The following is an 18,264-nucleotide window of genomic DNA, read 5'->3' on the forward strand; positions in this document are numbered from 1 at the left end:
AATGCAACTAACGGTATGTCATTTGCTCCTCAATAAAGCTGTTGAAAAATCCTCAATTGCCACTTAATTTCCAACCAACAAAATAAAGTGTAAAAATTCTTATCTGAGGCCTAAAGAGTCCTTCACAGCCTAACTCCAGTACATGATTAGTATTTGAAAATTTCCTGTGTTTCTCATTATATCCTGCATTATTTTAGGCATCCTTTTCCTCAGGAATATGTGGCCTATTCATAACAGATTCTTGGAAAAGATGAGTGAACTGTAGCTCTTTTTGCTGACCTACAGGTTTGTCCTTCCCTCGCTCCCTCCTCCCCTCCTTCCTTCTATCTACCCCACATTCATCCATAGACATTTAATATGTACCAACCATAGACTAGTTATTCTGCTAGTTCCTGTAGCTATGGACTTGAAAACAAAACAAAATAAACAGAGTAGTCTTTCCTTTTTCTAGAAGCTTGCAGTGTAGTAGAAAAATGGAAAATTATATTTATAAATATTCTTTTAAGGATTCCTCCCAGAAGTATGCTCTTAAAGAAGGCTTTCCTGAGGGGATAACATTTTTTCTAGGAAATCACTTAGGTAAGTTTTTTCCATGTACTTGTAAATGACCACTTTGAGCATTACCAATGAATAAACTAAATATTAATTAAATATTAAAACAAAATATTTTAAAATGTAACACCAGTGTAGAAGAAGCATCTTTATACTTTGTACCCTGATGTGAAATGGAATGAAAACCTAAGCGTCGGATTGCTGGGTTTCAGATCACCATCCCCTTGCCTTTTACTAACTCCTGTGTTGCCAGTTAGGGGCCTTCTCCCTCAGATGATTTCTTTCCACTTAGAAGGTAGAAAGAAGAGAAAAACCACCCAGACAAATGATCTTTTCATTGGTACCAAGAATCACAGTGTAGCCGGCTACCTGATCACACCTACTGGGTGGGGGAGAATGGGGAGGGGGTTGGCGGGATGGCCCTCAGAAATGACCAGGATTCCACTGTGTTCTAAAATGGCAGCTCCACATTAGAGAGAAATATTAATGGCACAAATGTGTGTTGCGATCCTGCTGTAAGACAGGCATTGTGCAAGGTTTTCGAGATGAAGAACAATGACTTCCTTTCTTCCCTCAGAAAAACCAGCAAGTAATCCAATGTGATAAACTGATAGGTTTTACCCTGTTTGTATGAGGCACAGAGAATAAGGTCACAGAGGAGGAAATGCTTCAGCTGAGTCCTGCAGTCTCCTCACAGAGGAGGAAATGAAATTTCCTCACAGAGGAGGAAATGCTTCAGCTGAGTCCTGCAGACTCCCTGGAAGCTAGTGAGGTAGAAAGAACAGCAGAAAAAAACCCCCAGGGAATAGATTTTGCCAACTTATGGAGGCACAAAAAGCAAGATCAAGATTTGTCATCAGGTAGTCTGGTGTGCCTTGAGCCTGGGCAGGTGAAGAACTGTGCCACAGTTAAGGCTGCACAAGCAAGCAGAGGCCAGGCTGGGGGGACACTTGAAGTCCTATTAAGGACCGTGAACTTCATCTTGAAGCTGGTGGCAAACCATTGCATGATGGTGTTCTCCTTTTAGAACGCTGAGTCTTCCAGCAAACTTTTATAAGTGTATTATATACTTACTACATGTTAGGAGAAATTAAAATTTAAAATTTAGAATTTTATTCTTGATTCAAGGCTATTGTTCACTCATCTAATGAACCAATCATTAATTCATCACACATTACTATCAGCCTTGGGTAGCATCAAATTTAGTGGCTGAGTGTTCTCAGATATTGGAATGGAATGTAGTTATTACTTTGCCTGAACTTGAAGTCATCAGATGGTTTTAAGCTAGATGATTCAGAACCACTTGTATCTCCTTTCTGTCATCTCTCATGTAGCAGTTGCCAGCTGATTTAATCTGTTATAATACAAGAAGGAAGGAAGGTATAATATTTGAGGATAATAATAATCAAGAAAACCTTTTCCCTATTTATGTGAGGAGGGTCTTTACCCTGATAGAAAATAAAAGACAACTTATGTCACTCAGTTGTGTGTGTGTGTGTGTAATTCTTTCTCCACTCTCTCTCCTTTTATACCTCTCCCCTTCCACCCCTTTCCCCTCTTACCTCACCACTCCTCACTTCATTATGTGGGAGCAAAATCATAACTGATATCTCTAGGTCCGCTAACAAGATGATCTTTGGAATATTATGAATGGTTGCACTTTAGAAAGCCTTAGCAATCCACTTTCCTAAACCCAAGGAAATTTTGCTCTTCCCAACTCTAGGACATAGGACTTGCCTGTGGTCAGAGATACACTGTGAACTGAAGACCAAGTCAAATAATCCCTTCCCCCAGTGATTTGTCTAACCGATGTTTAACTCCTTCAATTTACAAATCTGCGATGTTTGCAATCCCTATGCCAATAAATAAACAAAACGTTGAGATCAAGGTATCAGATATGCTTTGGGGTCACTGGGTGGTAGGAAGAAATATTTAGTTATTACTCTATTTGAACCACTTTACATGAGGTTGTTGTTTATCATGATATAAATTATAACAAATTCTTTCTCACAGACTGGACTTACAGTTGACCCAAATAGAAAATCATGTGAGAAATTAGCCCCAAAACACTGCAGGGAGAGCAAGGCAGCGGGGTGGGGAAGGAGGGAGAGAGCGAATGAGAGAGGTTGGAGACAAGGGTAGGATTTAGGCATCTATTAGAAAAAGCAGAAGAATTAGAAGAAATATTCCTAGAGAATCAAGTCATTATGCCCTTCTTAGAGCAAAAGCCCAGAAGTAGCATTCATCTATGGAAATAAAGGCCAAGGAGTGCATGTAATCTGTACCAGTCAAGCAGCTAGAGAGAAATGGGGTTCTAATTCCCACATTTGGTCCAGCCGAGGGAGTGGTTTTCTCCTCTAAAACAGCTTTAACTCCATCTTTGTTGAAGCCACACCAGCCTTTGTCTGAGTTTCCCTCTGCGTTTGTTTACTCTCTCCTCCTCTGCCACCCACGTGGTATTTTCCTTTACTTACAGGAGTCCTAAAGACCTGAAACAGCAGCAAGCTGATTAAAAATTAATAAGAGTCTCAGAGGGAAAGTACCAAGAGGCGGTTGGCTCTGTGATGGGCAATTTTTTTGAGGTTCTTTAAATAGCCAATTATTTTCAGGACACCTACGGAACAGAAACTACAGGACATGGGAAATAGGTTTTCAGGCCAAAGGGAATATATTTTTAAGCAAAATTCTTTTAACTTGGAGAAGAGAAGAATTTTGTTTATGGTACTGCTCTCATTGCCAACCCCTCTCCCCCAAATCTCCACCTATTTTTTTCTCTCTTGTAGTTTCAGGTGACTGGCCCAGCAGGAGTGAGAAGAATTTATCTTCAGTATAAACTTCATTATTCTACAGTGTCTCTTCATTTGCCTGGGAGGTAAGGATGCTATGTAGAAAAAAAAAAAAAAAAAAGGCAGTGAATGAATTAAAATCAGGCCCAGGAATACTTGATGATATATTACATCCCAACTCAACCAGAAAGAAAACTTAAACCTGATATGTCAAGGAATTGAGAAGCACACATCTTTAGATTACTAAATTTAGATTACACACATTTTTAGATTCTTTGGATGAGAAACACTTTCTTAAAGAGCCTAATGAATGCACCAAGCCATAAAATGGCCTCTAAATACTGTAAAAATGAATCTTTAGGAAATATTTTCTCTACCACTTTCATTCTGCCATTTCCTAAAACCTATATTGTGGTTAGTAAAATATTTATGTGTTGCACTCTAGAAACGTATTATTTATGATGCTCAAACAGGAAGGTTTGCATCTGATGACCACATTTTCATTTAGCCATGGGAAGGAACAAATTGTAGTTGAATTACAAACATGGAAACAAATCAGGCAGGGTGCAAATAATTTGTTCAGCCTGAGACAGGGTTGTCAGGAAGCGGTGCTGTAATATGGCTCAGAGGAGAAAATGTGTTATCATTACCCTCCAACAGGTTGTCAGAAATCAGCACGATGAGAGGGAGCTTTCAACAAAGGCAGGAAAGATAAAACCAAAAAAAAAAAGATTTTAAAAAAATGTAGTGTTAATGGAGTGCTGAATTATTAGCATTGCAGAAGAAATAAATGTAAACTTTGGTACCTAGCACAGTCAATTGACTATGTCTTCTTTATACTGTGTGTGTCATTTTTCAAACCTAATATTCCTTTCCACCAGTAACTGTTAACTTTAAAAAAGCAGAAAGCTCAGGAGATCTGAATTATGTTTTCAGAATTGTCTAGTAGGCTTTACTATAAATCACTTAGCTGTCTGAAACAAGACCTTTGTACTCCATTCTTCTGCTGTAAGAAAAAATTATTATGTTTACATTCTTGCATGCTACAATTATAAATTGGATGGTGAAATTACTTAGAAGAGCAAAACTAGAGAATAAGGGAAATTAACTACAGAAAAATATACCAATTAACATATATTGACCATGTGTCAAGAACTTTTGTAAGGAAAAAATTACTTGGAACTCTGGTTGGTTATGATTTATGTGACTCATGCTTCCTGTTTCTCTGGTTTTGGTTTTTGGTTTTTTTTGTTCTACTGGAAACATACTTTATGTATTTATTTGGGTTTTTTTGCTTTTTGTCTATTTTATTCTTTATACATTTATTTTCCCCCTCTTCCTAAAAAGGATTTGAGAAGATTCACCACAGTATACTTCTCCTCACCAGACAAAAACAAACCACATTTATTAGTTGAAAAGAGATTGCCCATAGACGATAATATGTCAGTCTATTGCTCAAAAAATGTCAGTGGCTCCCTGTTGCCTACTGAATAATGTCAAAATGCTTTCAGCATAGCATTCAAGGACGTTCATAGTCTGTCCCCAACCTGCATGATAGAAAACATAGATAGTCTTGGAAGTCTGAATGTCGAGTCTACCACTGGTCAATTGGATTAGATTTGGCAATATACTTAGTCTGTCTGCATCTAGGAACTAGAGCACAAAGTTTCTGAAAGGGAAATGGCACAGTCTACCTAGGTGTCAGCCCCAAAGCAATAGCCTGAACTTCTAGCTTCTGTCACTCTTGTGATTGATCCTTATTTGTGTCTTTCCAGGTTATCCGAGAGGTTTGATTTTCCTTTCTTGGGGTTCCAAGCTTCTAGCATGCTTCCTGGTATACAACAAAAATTTCTGGACTCTATTGCTTAAACCCTGCCTCATTCTGGGGTTCTCTCACTGTTCTCTCCAAGTTCACAAACTCTGCTTTCTCTTCTTTTAGCATCTGTCCTTTCCAATATGCTAGAGTGAGACTAGGAATTTAAATCAAGAAGAAAGTCCACTGTGTTGGGTGTATACCCATGGCACAGGGCCATTCCCAAATGAGACCTAGCTTCCACATTAAGGATTTTGGCTGTGGCATTTTTAAGTCAGTAAGTGTCTAAGGGATGCCACTGGGGATTGTAAAAGTTTTTACCAAAAAAAGCTTTTAGAAGAGTAAGTACTCAATGGTGTTTAATAAATGCTTTCTATTACCATTCATGTTGACTTAAGAGCTCTAGACTCAGGCAATACTTTTTCAAGGATAACCTTAGGATGATGGATGTAGCAGGAAAAGTCCAAAGCATCAGTAATTACAATACTTGGAGAAGAAAAATACTTGTTTTGGTTAATGCGCCTGCCATCCTTACAGATATTGACTCTTTGAATAACAGGGTCAGTGGAGACTGAGGAATGAATGCATTTTTATCTATCCAAAAACATTTCCATGACACTTGTCTCCAGAGAACCAGAATGCTGAGAGAGAGAGAGAGGGAGAGAGAGAGAGATTAGACAAAACATCAGAAACTTGTGACTTATGACTTCAGGGGAGAAAACATTTCAGAATACCCAGCAATTAATGATGAAAGAACATTAATGTGAAGCTCCTTTAGGATGAAGAGGAAGCTTCAGAAGGCCCTTGATGTGTTTCCCTTTATAAGTAAAAGGTAAAAGGGAAAAACAGGTGACACTTCGATCATCTGGGAAAAAAACAATTTAGCAGTCATCACACTGCTCAAACCCACCTAGCCTCTTCAATATAAGTGCATTACTAAGTGTCCATCAGTGCTGATAAATTTAAATAGGAGTAACCATGGTGATAAAAGGAGACGTGTAAGTATGGCGAAGTCTGTGTATTACTTCTTTTTTTTTTTTTTAAAGGTAGTTGTCAGTCATATTGTTCTTTTTTTCCCCTAGTTTATGTATTTATTTATTTATTTTTATATTTATTTTTGACTGTGTTGGGCCTTGGTTTCTGTGCGAGGGCTTTCTCTAGTTGTGGCAAGCGGGGGTCACTCTTCATCGCGGTGCGCGGGCCTCTCACTATTGCAGCCTCTCTTGTTGTGGAGCACAGGCTCCAGACGCGCAGGCTCAGTAGTTGTGGCTCACGGGCCTAGTTGCTCCGTGGCATGTGGGATGTTCCAGACCAGGGCTCGAACCCGTGTCCCCTGCATTAGCAGGCAGATTCTCAACCACTGCGCCACCAGGGAAGCCCCACTTATTTCTTATATTTAAACAGTTAACCTAAAACATCTAGAGATGTTCCAACATGGAAAAAATTATATTTTCAGGCTTCTTGGACATATTGATTGGTTATTTCAGTCAAAGAGTTATTGTAACAGATTTTTTTCCCTAAAGAATTGCCTTAAATTCTCCTTTTATTTCCTTTCTCTCTTTCTATATCTTTTTTTCTATTCCTTCTTTCGTTTCTTCATGCATTTAAGCAAACTCAAAATATTTATCCTTATTCAAGGCAGCATTCTACTGTGTGGGGAGTGCAGCTCTTTACCTGAGATGCCATCTTAAGGAAGAGTCATGCCTGCCAAAGTTATAGGTAATTAAATTCTTCAGGAATTGATTCATAATGATACCAGAAAGACTGTTTAATCCAGGACTTTATGAAGACAACTAGAAGATTTGGAAATGGCTGAATCCTTACACACTTATACACTTATACTGAATGTTTACTATGTGCCCTGGATGGCCAATTGCTGAAACTCTGGCAATGTGAGAAGATGATAATGCATCTTTCCTGACTTCAAAACAGTCACAGTTTTGTTGTTCAGTTAGCAAAGTAAAGCTGAAATGTGAACCTAGGATTTCTGAGGCAAAATTTAGGGCCGTTTAGAATGCAAATAATTTCAATGAAATATTTGTTTTAGGGAAATTTGGGGGAACCACCAGAGCATCCATTCCAAGATCATTGTTTTACTATATCAACATCAGGGCATCATCATAAGCGTTTGGAATGATTCTTCTTGACCAGAAAGCACAGATGGCATGTTTGGTAGATGAAAGAATTCAGGTAGCCTGTATAACCCAACTGCTTTGCAACCAGTGCTGCACAAAGTCATATAAAAATAAATAGTCCAGCAACTAAAAATAATTAAAAAACAATATTTAATGTAGTGTGTCTCAAAAAAAGCAGTAAAATCAGAGGTTTCAAAAGGAGTGGATACATTCTTGGAAGCAAGCAAAACTCCTTAAAAAAATCCCCTTCCCCCATATATCACTTCCTTTCAATTTCTCTTTTACTCCACAGTTGTCTCGAATCTCTTGTTTTCCCCACTACATGCACCTCAAAAACTTCCATCCTCTCCAGGCTTGTCTCGCTGCCTCTCTGGCTCAGATCGTTTATTATTTTCTTTTCTTTGTGTTATCCTTTGCCTTTTGCCCTGATTCTTATATACATAAAGGAGGATCCAGAACTGACCTAACAAATAATATGTCTCTCTCCTTTGGGAGAAGCGGGAGAGAGAAGATGGTAAATGCTTAGAACTTAATGTCATTCCTTTTATCCCCTTCACACTTGAATTTTTAAAAATGGAGTTAATGTTGCATCCCATACCTTCAGAAAAGTGCTAAAAGGCCCAACCTGCACTCACATAAGGAATCACCATTCAGAGTCACCAAGAATGTAGCTGTTAGGCCTGGATGTACAATAGATTCATTGGGATTTTACTAACTTCTTTAGTAACAGCTGAAATTTCCACAGAAAATACGAGTATATTAATTTCCCAGTATGGATTTCAGTAGTGTACTGGGAGGGGAAGGGCAGTGAGAGAAAACTTCAGTCGTGCCTCTGCCTCTTAGGGACCCTTAAGCCACAAGTTAAGTCTATACTAAAGGGAGGGTGGAGGGTAGGATTTTGCAATTAAAGCTTTAGAATAGCCTGGACTGAATATAGATTGTTTTAATAATCATAATGCTTAAGATGGCTGCTAACCAGTGGGGAAGGAAGGTTCAACAGAGCAGTTAACAGTAACTGTGGGAAGAAGACATTTCATGTTTTCATACCTTACAGAATCGAAGCTGTTCTGTCACCAGGCAAAGTATTCTTCCCATACACCATTGTGATTACTCTGTGTGTGCCTGTGTGTGTGTGTGTGTGCATGTGTGTGTGTGTGTATACATTTGGCAGGACAAAACCTCTCCTATTTCTCTTCTTAAAAAGAAAAGGGCTATTTTATTCTTTTCTTCCAGCTGAATTTTACAAGAATTTTTTTAACTTCCAAAACAAGATGTCAGTTTTTGAGTGGAAGTGCTATAAATTCATAGATTATTAGAGAATTTGGCATCTTTACAATGGTAATTCTTTCCAACCAGAAATACATTAGTGTTCTCCTTTTATCAAACCTTCATTATATCTCAACACAATTGCTTTTTTTAGCTACTTTCTGCACATTTGTAAATTCATTTATTCATTCATTAAATATTGATTGAACATTTACCATGTGCTAAGCACTGTTTTAGAAACCAGAGATATAGAATTGAAGAGACCAGACATGATCCTTGCCCTGATGGAGCTTAAATCCTACTGAAAGAAGACAGAGCATAAAAGGAAAACAAAGACTTGTTTTTGATGGTCATACCTAGGAATTTTATGTATCTTTATACTGAAAAACTTGTATGTACATTTTGGATTATTCCCTTAGGATAGAATTTCAGAGGTTAAATTCTTATATCTAAAATTATGAACATGTACAAGGGTTAATCGCTTTTTGAAAAAGTTTAAATTTATTAGAATAGAAGTTATAGAAGTAATCGATTGTGACTAGATGTCATTGCGGGTCACATTTCTTCAAGCCTTGAAGAGCCTGCAGGATTTTCAGGGCAAAAGATGGGAGAAGACTTAGAAGAATGGAAGCCACGTTTGAAGAAGGTTGTTGGTAATGACTGGAGGTGAGGGGATTTGATCAGAGATGTAGACATAATGATGACACATCATCCACGTTCCCAAACCCAGAGATGGTTGTGCTCTGCCCTTCATACACCATACCCCTAAGAAATGCAGTAATGCACCATGAGATCTCCATACCCAGAAGAGGTTCAGGAATGTTCTCTTGCTGCCATAGCACCTGGAAGGCAACCCTGTGGCCATAATGACTCAACTCCAAAGGGAATCCTCTGGGGGCCTGTACAGACATGAACAAATTGAGAGGAAGAAGCTTCTGAAACACTGAGCAGGAGGATAGCATTTCACCATTTGTTTAGCGGTAATTAAGATTTTTCCATGCTGCGCTGCACATTCAAGACCCGGAGATAAAGTAATGTTAATGGATGTGCTCACGCAGACCTGGATCTCTTTTCTGGACCACTGACTTAGCCTCTGACAACAGCTAAATTGCTCCTTGGAAATCAATAAAATGTTTCCATTCTGATGCTTATGAAAGTGCTCCTGATATTTACCATGTCCTGCTGTATTTACTTGATGCTACAGTAAATATTTGACGAATCATTAGAACTTCCTCAGAAATACAGAGAGTAACTGGAGTTGGCTGCCACGACAAAAATGCGTGCTTTACCGCATACTGCAATTCAGGTTTCCTGGGAAATAGACTCTGAGGCATTGATTTGTATGCAGGAAATTCACTGGGTAGTGCTGTTAGGGTGAATACCTGTGGCAAAGTGAAGGCAGACAGGCAAGTTGAAAGAGAAGTAGTCAGAACCTCAGCTGATTTCACAGGGAGGCAGGTAGGGGGTTCTGGAGCTGGGTGGCCCTACAGAGTTGCCCCACATTGAGGCGAGGGGGATAGCCCTTTATACCTCTGCATTGACAGTCATTGGATGTAGGCCGTGTCCTAGAAGGGGACTGACCTTGGACAAGTGGGCTCTTTTCAGCTGGTGGCAGTGCTCAGAGGGAGATGCAGGGAGAGCTGTCAGCGAGAGCCAGCAGCAGGGGGGAATAGTTTATTTTGGTCCTGAAGGGAGGGATCTGGTGACACATCACAGCATCCACTATGACTCTTAAAAAAGAGAAAGCTGCAGGTTTTAATTGCTCTACTCTTCCTTGTGTCTCACACATATCTATGAAGTTGAGACTACTTGTTCTCTCTTCTGCAACCTCTGCTCCCAGGACTAGCACTGAACCTATGGAATTTAAGAGCCTACTCTTTAATTAAAACAAAGAACTGCAAAAGTCCATTGCGGGTGTTGGTGTGATGTGATTTCTGCCCAGGGCTTTTTCAATCCCATTTTCTGGCACCCATAATTGTTACTATTGTGGATATTCTGACCCCAAATGTTTTCCTCTGGGTTTTATAAATGCTGTCTCTGGTCCAGAGTAATATAGTATAGAAGAAAGGTATAAGAACCAGACCAGCGTTCCAATCCCATCTTTGCCACTTGTTAGCTCTGTAACATTGGCAATTCATTTGCCCACTCTGAGTCATGGTTTTCTCACCTGTAAAATGCAATAAAAATCATGATTTTAATAGTTAGCATCGGATTTTATGAGATAACATCTATGACCCAGATGAAAGCTCTCTGACCCTTGAGAAGTAATGATAAAAATGAAAAATAATAATTATAACAGTGTCCAATATTTCTGAGTGTTTTCTATGTGCCTTATACAGTGTTTTCTATGTGCTTTACATTGGTTACCTGTTTAATCTTTACACAAAACCCATACGATATGGTTATTTTATGGTTAAAGCCAAACCATTTAACAAGTGGTAAAAAAAAATTTAAGAAGTGGTAGGTTACAGATCAATCAGAATGGAAACCACTGAAACCGTTGTGAGGATAAGTGTTTTATTATACCCATTTTACCGATGGGGATATTGAGGCATAGAAACTTTAAATAGCTTGCCTAAGAACACAAGGCCTGTAGGTGGCAGAGATGGGTTTAAATAGTCTGACATTCCAGACTATAAAATTAAAGTTTTTTTTTTTAATACTGTCTCCCAATCTTAAGATCTAGCCAGGGTTGCTTTAAAACTTTAATTTTATTACCTTGGGAAGCCTTAAGCCTTCCTGATCTCTCAATACAGCTCTGATCCACCAGATCCAGCCATCACAGCTATTTTCTTACTAAAAATACCCTAGACCTTCCACCAAATACAACTGCCAAGGTTTATTGGACTGAAGGCTAATGTTGTGAGTCACTCTGAGCCAAAGTGATTATTGTAATTATAAGAGATAATAGTAGTTATTAAGAGTGATTTTAGTAAAAGCAAGCTAAAAATTGAGTTTATTTAAATAGTTCAATCAGGAGCGACATTTGAATCCAGACTTGGGAAGAAAGTGACTCTGAGAAGGTCTGCAAAAAGAGTGAGGGTGATATTAGTGACAAAGAAACGCTCAATAATAAAATGACATGAAATACGATAACCTTGTCAATTCCACTTCACACAGGCTCTTTGACAATGGTGGAACCAGGGAATTAACACAGAAGGCTGTTCCCTGAGGCAAAATAGATTGATTCAGATGCAGAAAGCAAAACAGAGCATCATGATGGAGACATTGGGTAAGCAGAGAAACAGATGAACGTTTCTTTGATTTTGTCTGAAAGAAACACAAAACTGGAATGCCTAGAGGAGCAGCCCCTGGAAACAACAGATGGCATCTCTATAGCCACTCTAAGATACTTGTGTCAATTATTTTGCAGTAGAACTGTGTGTGGTGTGTGGTGTGTAGTGTGTTGTGCGTTTGTGTGGTGTGTGGTGTGTATGTACCTATGTGTAGTTTGGTGGTAGTGGTGATGAAAGATGTGTAAGTACCTGTTAAACTTATTTCAACACATTCATACATACACATACATCTCATAAAGTCACACATGAAAGACTGCAGAGACAAGAAACCAATATCCATGAAGTCTTCCCTGGCAAACTCCACTATATATGTAAACTTTCACCTTCCACTTCCCTCTGTGTCTAAATCCAAGCACTTCCTGTACTTTTCTTTGTCTGCTTTGACCTTGGTCACTTGTGCCTCTGACCTCCCTCACTCCACACTTTATCTCCTAATATATATACATATATATATACATATGTATATATATATATATATATATAGAGAGAGAGAGAGAGAGAGAGAGAGAAAGAGAACCTCTGCTGAGCTCTTGAAATCTACAAGGATAAATAGAGCTTTTAATCCTACGGATTTGAAAAAAAATGTATTTCCTCGGCCTGCCTACTGATAACCTCAGATTAAGGGGTATTGATGAGACTTCCCAGAATTTCTATTACCCCAAAGTTTTCTGCCTATATCCCTGTACCACTCCTAAGCACCAGGATTGGGAGCAGGAGCTGTCATGAATATTCAGTGTCCTGTTTGGCAGCCACTTCTACTCTTTGTGAGCCTAACATTATATCTAGTTTCTTGCTTATTTGCTGCTAGTAGATTTTTTGGTGACACTTATTATTTTGTTGTTGGTGGTGGTTTTGCTAGGTAATAGGAAGTAAGATGTGTGACCCAGATTTACTCTGCCACCTTACCTCAAAGTTTGCAAAGCTAAATTTCATGCTCACTTGCAGCAATCATCGAGTTCTGGTTCTTGGCAAAACTATTTCCCAGCTTCATCTAGGTGGTGTTGAATCTCTTTGTATATATCATCACAGTCCTCATCACCATTCTCATCATCATCAAATTCCGGATGTGCTTTAAGTCAAACTTGCCTCAAATAACTTTTGGATGAAGGAACATAGATCTGTAGAAGGTAAGAGGAAAAACAGATATTATCTAGTTAGGTCCTTCTAGTTGAAGAAAATGGACCCAGAGAAATTAAGTGGAAGTCACATTTACACAGCTGACTATTTTCCAAAGGAGTTCTAGATTATGAATGAAGCCATATTGGTATAACACAAAGAGTACAACTTTGGACCCAGATAAACTTATGTTTGCATCTCACCTCTGCCACGTACAAGCTATGTGAACTTAAGTTATTTCATCTCCATTTGTCTCATTCATCTCATCTGTGAAAACCTTAGAGGGTTTTGAGAAAGATTTAAGGGAGTGATGATATAAAGTGTTTAGCACTGTATCTTATATAGTAAGTTCTTAATAAATGGTGGTAAGCATTATTATTAAGGAAATTTGTAGAGCTAATTAGTGGCTGTATCAGTGAACTATTACTGTGAAAGAAACAACCCAAAAATTCAGTGGTTAAAATGACAATCATTCCTCATTTGTCCTGAGTATATGGATTAGCTAGAAACTGAGACTCTTCTAGCCTGTTCTGCTACTCTTGTCTGGGCTCATCTACCTGTGTATGGCTTACTGGGGTTTAGTTGATCTCGGCTGGGCTCAGCTGGGCTGTTCTGCTTCCCTTGGATGGGTTCACTCACATGCATTTAGCTTACTGGAGGTTGGATGATTATGACTGGGCCCAGCTAAGGGTGGTTCTGCTCCATATGTCTCTCCTCATTCTCTCCTGAGACCAACGGGATAGTCCAGGCACATTGTTCTCATGTCTATAGGAGAGGAACAAGAGAGTAAGCAGAAGAATGTGAGCTTCTTAGGGCCCAGGCTTAGAACTAGAACTCCTACCTAATTCTATTGGCCAAAGCCAGTTTCACAGTTTAGCCCAGAGTCAAGGGACTAGAGTATGAAAACAGGGTGAGATAAAGAATTGCTATCCAAAACACAATCCATTGTAAGGCCAAATGAGGTCCAGAATGCTGCGGAGAGAAGGAAATAAAGCTTGAACTTTGAAGTCAGACTGCCAAGATTTAAGGCCTAGTTTACCTAGTTTACAAATTATCTCTGTGAGTTTGGTCAAGTTATTTAATTCTTATAAAAATCATTTTCCTAGACTGGAAAATGGAGAAAATCACTTGCCATGCAATATTGTGGGCTCAAAAATAATTTATTATATTGTCTGGCACATAATATTTAATAGTTAGTAGCTATGTTAGTATTATCTCCTACTTTCAGTCTTGGGTTCTTCCCTTCATACAACATCAGGATATGTTATTATTTTAAAAATTTAAAAAACACTTCCCCCTCCATGTTAACAAATGCTTATTTATTTTCATCTTAAACAAGAGGAAAGATAGTTGCTAATGTTTCTTCTTCCTGTTTTCCTCTACTAAATGCAAACAAGTAAATACTGACACTGATGAAAGCATGTTTAATGGAAAACTCAGTTTGATTTATTTGCTAATTAGTACCAATTAGACTTTGAAGGGACAGGTGAATGATGTGTTCATACAAATATTTGAATGTGATACAGCCCATCAGGTTTGCAGAAAAGGGTTAGTTCCGGGAAGCCAGAAACTGGTGAGGTATGTCCTATTTTATGAGAATTCACTGGGAACAAAACAAGGTAGCATGCACTCTGCATAATGTGGAAGTCAAGAGAACACAGTACAGCAAGGGATAAATAGAAAGATGAGATGAATGGTTGGAAAACACCATTAATCAGGGGAGAAAGTTAGCATTCTGCATTATGGATCTATAAGCAGTTTAGCTAAGGTGTCTCCAGGATCCTGTAATTAAGTGGGATTTACCCAGCACTTTGCTTTCGGAAGGAATTCAATGCAATTCAATAAATGTTTCCTGAGTGCCTTCTCCACACCCACCATTGGAGATAAAAGATGAGCCAGACAGAATCTCTGCTCTCAAGTAACACATAATTTAGTGGAGGCGTCAATTGCATATACAAAGTAATCAATTAATTGGTGGTAAGTGTTATAATGGGAATAATAACCAAGAGCTGTAGAAGCACAGAAAAGAAATAAATGAATCTGAGTGTATTTATATTGGGTGCTGATTAATGAAGAAGATTTTGACAGATTTGGAAAGGAGGTAAAGTTATAATTAATCAAATTAATATGAGATTTCTGGCTATTCCAAGGGATGAAAGGAGAGAGGGGTTGTAGACCATCCATAGCAGAAAGCTTCGGAGTTCAGGTTGCATTAGGATACTTTGCTTGGGATGTACTGAAACTGTTTAAGCATTGCACTGAGAGACCTTGTCCTTACCTTTCTTGCACTTCTAGTAAGGTTGGTACAATGCAGGCTCTTGGGCACCAAAGAAACTGATGTTCTCTGATTTTTTGAGGCAATGAACTCAGCCTACAATGAGCAATGTTCTAAAACTGAACATCTAACTGATAGCTAAATCAGGGCCGAGAACTAGCCCCCTGATAATATGGTACTTCCTTTCACTGAGCTTTCATTCCAAGGAGTGTAGCAGATAATAGCTAAACAAATAGACAAGATAAAAGCAGATTGCAATAAATGCACTGAAAGAAATAAGGAGGCAACAGGGAGAACTTGGAAAGGACTCTTTAGATAAAGTGTTGAGATAAAAGGAATGTGAAAATCAAGGAGGAAGATATTCTGGACAGAAGGGAGAGTAAATATAAGAATATAAGAATTCTAAGGTGAGAAACTGTTTGGCATGTTGAAGAAACAGAATGAAAACCAATGAATATAATGGTTAAAGTGAAGGCTGGAATGAGATGAAATTGAAGAGGTAGCAGGAGAAAAATCAAGTAAGCTTTGTAGGTCATGGGGGCAAGTTTGGGTTTTATCCTAAGAGGAAGCCACTGGATTATTTTAAGCACGGTTATAAAATATTCTGTTTTTAGGGTTTAAAGATAATTTGGCTGCTGTGTAGCAAATGGTGGGGCAGGCTGTCTGTTGTCAACTGAGTGCCACCACCATGTCCTTCTAAAGTTGGCAATTCTGCTTCTCAGAATCACCTCCTATGTTTCGTCCTGGGCTAGCTCTTGTCAAGGAATGCCACATCTGTGATACCTGGAAAGTGGAAGTGAATCGGAAGCTTTGTTCTCTAGAGGTGATAGCAGCCAGATGAATGTGCACATGTGAGCATCACAGAACTTCCCAGCCTAGTCCCGAAAATTACTCGCTTCATGGCTATTGACGAAACCTGTTGAGGAGCTTCTCAGACATTCTGAGAATGATGGCAACTTCCAGGCAAGCTCTGAAAACCCACCAGATTTGGTAATGCAGGCCTTGATCTTCAGCGTTGTCTTCTCAGACCTTCAGCATCAGTTTCTCTGGCATCTGCCCCCACTCTGCAGCTGTTTCAACAATCTCATAAGCCCCTACTCTATGTTAAACCCTTTGTTCCTGGAATGCATAGTTTCTGTTTCCTGACTGATAGAAAAAAATATGTTGGAAAGGATTAGAAGCTGTGAGAGGACACAGTTTGGACATTATGAGTAGTGGAGAAAAATGATGGACTTGAGACATACCTGGTAGCAGCACAGAAAATATTACATATGGATTGTTTGGGACAGTGAAGTAAAGAAGGAATGGAGGATGTCTTCTCTGTTATCAGCTTGATGATGGTGCCATTTGATGAGATGAGGAAGTTTAGTACTGAACAAATTATACGGATAGATATCCTAAAGATAAGGGGTAAACCTTGAAGAGGGAGATAGCTGGCCAGGATCATGGACCTTCTGGAATGGCATTAGGGGTCCTGGGATCACTGGGGATGTAGGGAACGTTGGGGGCAAAAAGTCAGTCAGGTGAGGACATGTTTTGACTTTTTTACATTCACTAAAGGAAAGGAATTGGGAAGTGGCTTGAGGAATCTCAGGAGCAATTCCTTTGCAGTGGGAAGGGTAATTTTTCTTGAGCTTAAGAGAACTGAGTTCAAATCTTGACTCTACAACTTATTAGCTATGTGAGTTTGGGGGAGTTGTTCAACCTCTTTGAGCCTGCTTTATTGTGTATTAGAGATAATTTTAATGCCTACCATAAAATATCAAATTAAATTATGGATATCAAGTATCTGGTCATAAATAATGCCCTTTATCCATGCAACACATATTTGTTGAACAACTACTGAATACTAGACACTGTGCCAGGCAATTTGGATATAACCCTCCTAAAAAGTACAGGGTGCTACTAATCAGATTATGAAAAGCCCTGACCCACTCTGGAGAGTTAGGGAAAGTTTCCTGTGAAGTGATGTTTGAGCTAAGCTCTGGAAGTTGAATAGGAATCAGACAGATATACACAACGGGAGTTTTTGTCAGGTGGAGCATGAGAAAAGATGAACATTCCAGGTCACAAGTACAACATTGTAAAAGGCACTGAAACAGGATGCAGGAAAATACATTTGGTACTCAGCAAAGTCAAGTGTGGCTGGTGCTGAAAGCCTGAGTGCAAAGAGAATAGGAAGACTTTTAGGATTTTTCTTCATTAATCCAGGCCAGCTCTCAAGACTAAGATGAAGACAATGATTAAAAGCAGACATTTCGTTCAGCCAAAATCATAATCATTACTTGATGAGCCCTTACTATTTGTCAAGCACTGCATTAAGCACCTAACTCTTGTTCTGAGAACTATTACGTCTCAGACACTGGCATATGATGATGAACAAGACATGCAGTTCCTCTGTCTTTACTCAAATTTTACTTATTTAATTCTCATAACAATCAACTGAAGTTAGAGATAAAGCTTACATAGGTCAACCACTTGCCAAGCTCATACAGCTAAGAAATAGTATAGTTATTATTCCATTTATTCACTTGCTTTACACATATTTAATGAGCACCTACGATGTGCTGGGCACTGTTCTAGGCTCTGGGGACATAGCTGGGAGCAAAAAAAGAGATCTCTCAAGGAATATACCTCCTAGCAGCATAGCCCGACAATAAACTGTAGCCATAATATGTGAATTACATCACAGGTTAGAAAATGATGCATTCTTTGAATGAGGAATAACAGCAGAGGAAGGGAAACTGGGAATTCTAGCATCACAATGTTAATAGAATGTTGTGATGGGATTCTTTGAAGAGATGACATTTGAGAACAAGATGAAGGAGTGGGGAAGTTAGCCTTGTGGCGATCTGGTGTCTTAGTCTGCTCAGGCTACCATAACAAAATACCATAGTGTGGGCTGTTTAAACAACAGAAATTTATTTCTCACAGTTCTGGAGGCTGGGAGGTCCAAGATCAAGGTATCAGCCAATTCAGTTTCTGTTGAGGACTCTCTTCCTGGTTTGCACATGGCTGCCTTCTC

At 38.9% G+C, this 18,264-nt stretch overlaps 1 long non-coding RNA gene across 1 annotated transcript in view; it reads left to right on the top strand.

The window, feature by feature from the left end:
• LOC130705543 (uncharacterized) overlaps nt 1–18,264 on the top strand; it is a 155,138-nt gene that overhangs the window by 120,167 nt on the left and 16,707 nt on the right. The window contains exon 3 of the long non-coding RNA XR_009005828.1: nt 3,336–3,424. This is a non-coding gene — a long non-coding RNA (uncharacterized LOC130705543). The remainder of the gene's footprint in view (nt 1–3,335; nt 3,425–18,264) is intronic.

Source organism: Balaenoptera acutorostrata, chromosome 17 (assembly GCF_949987535.1).
Source record: "Balaenoptera acutorostrata chromosome 17, mBalAcu1.1, whole genome shotgun sequence".
In the NCBI taxonomy this organism is placed as follows: Eukaryota; Metazoa; Chordata; class Mammalia; order Artiodactyla; family Balaenopteridae; genus Balaenoptera; species Balaenoptera acutorostrata.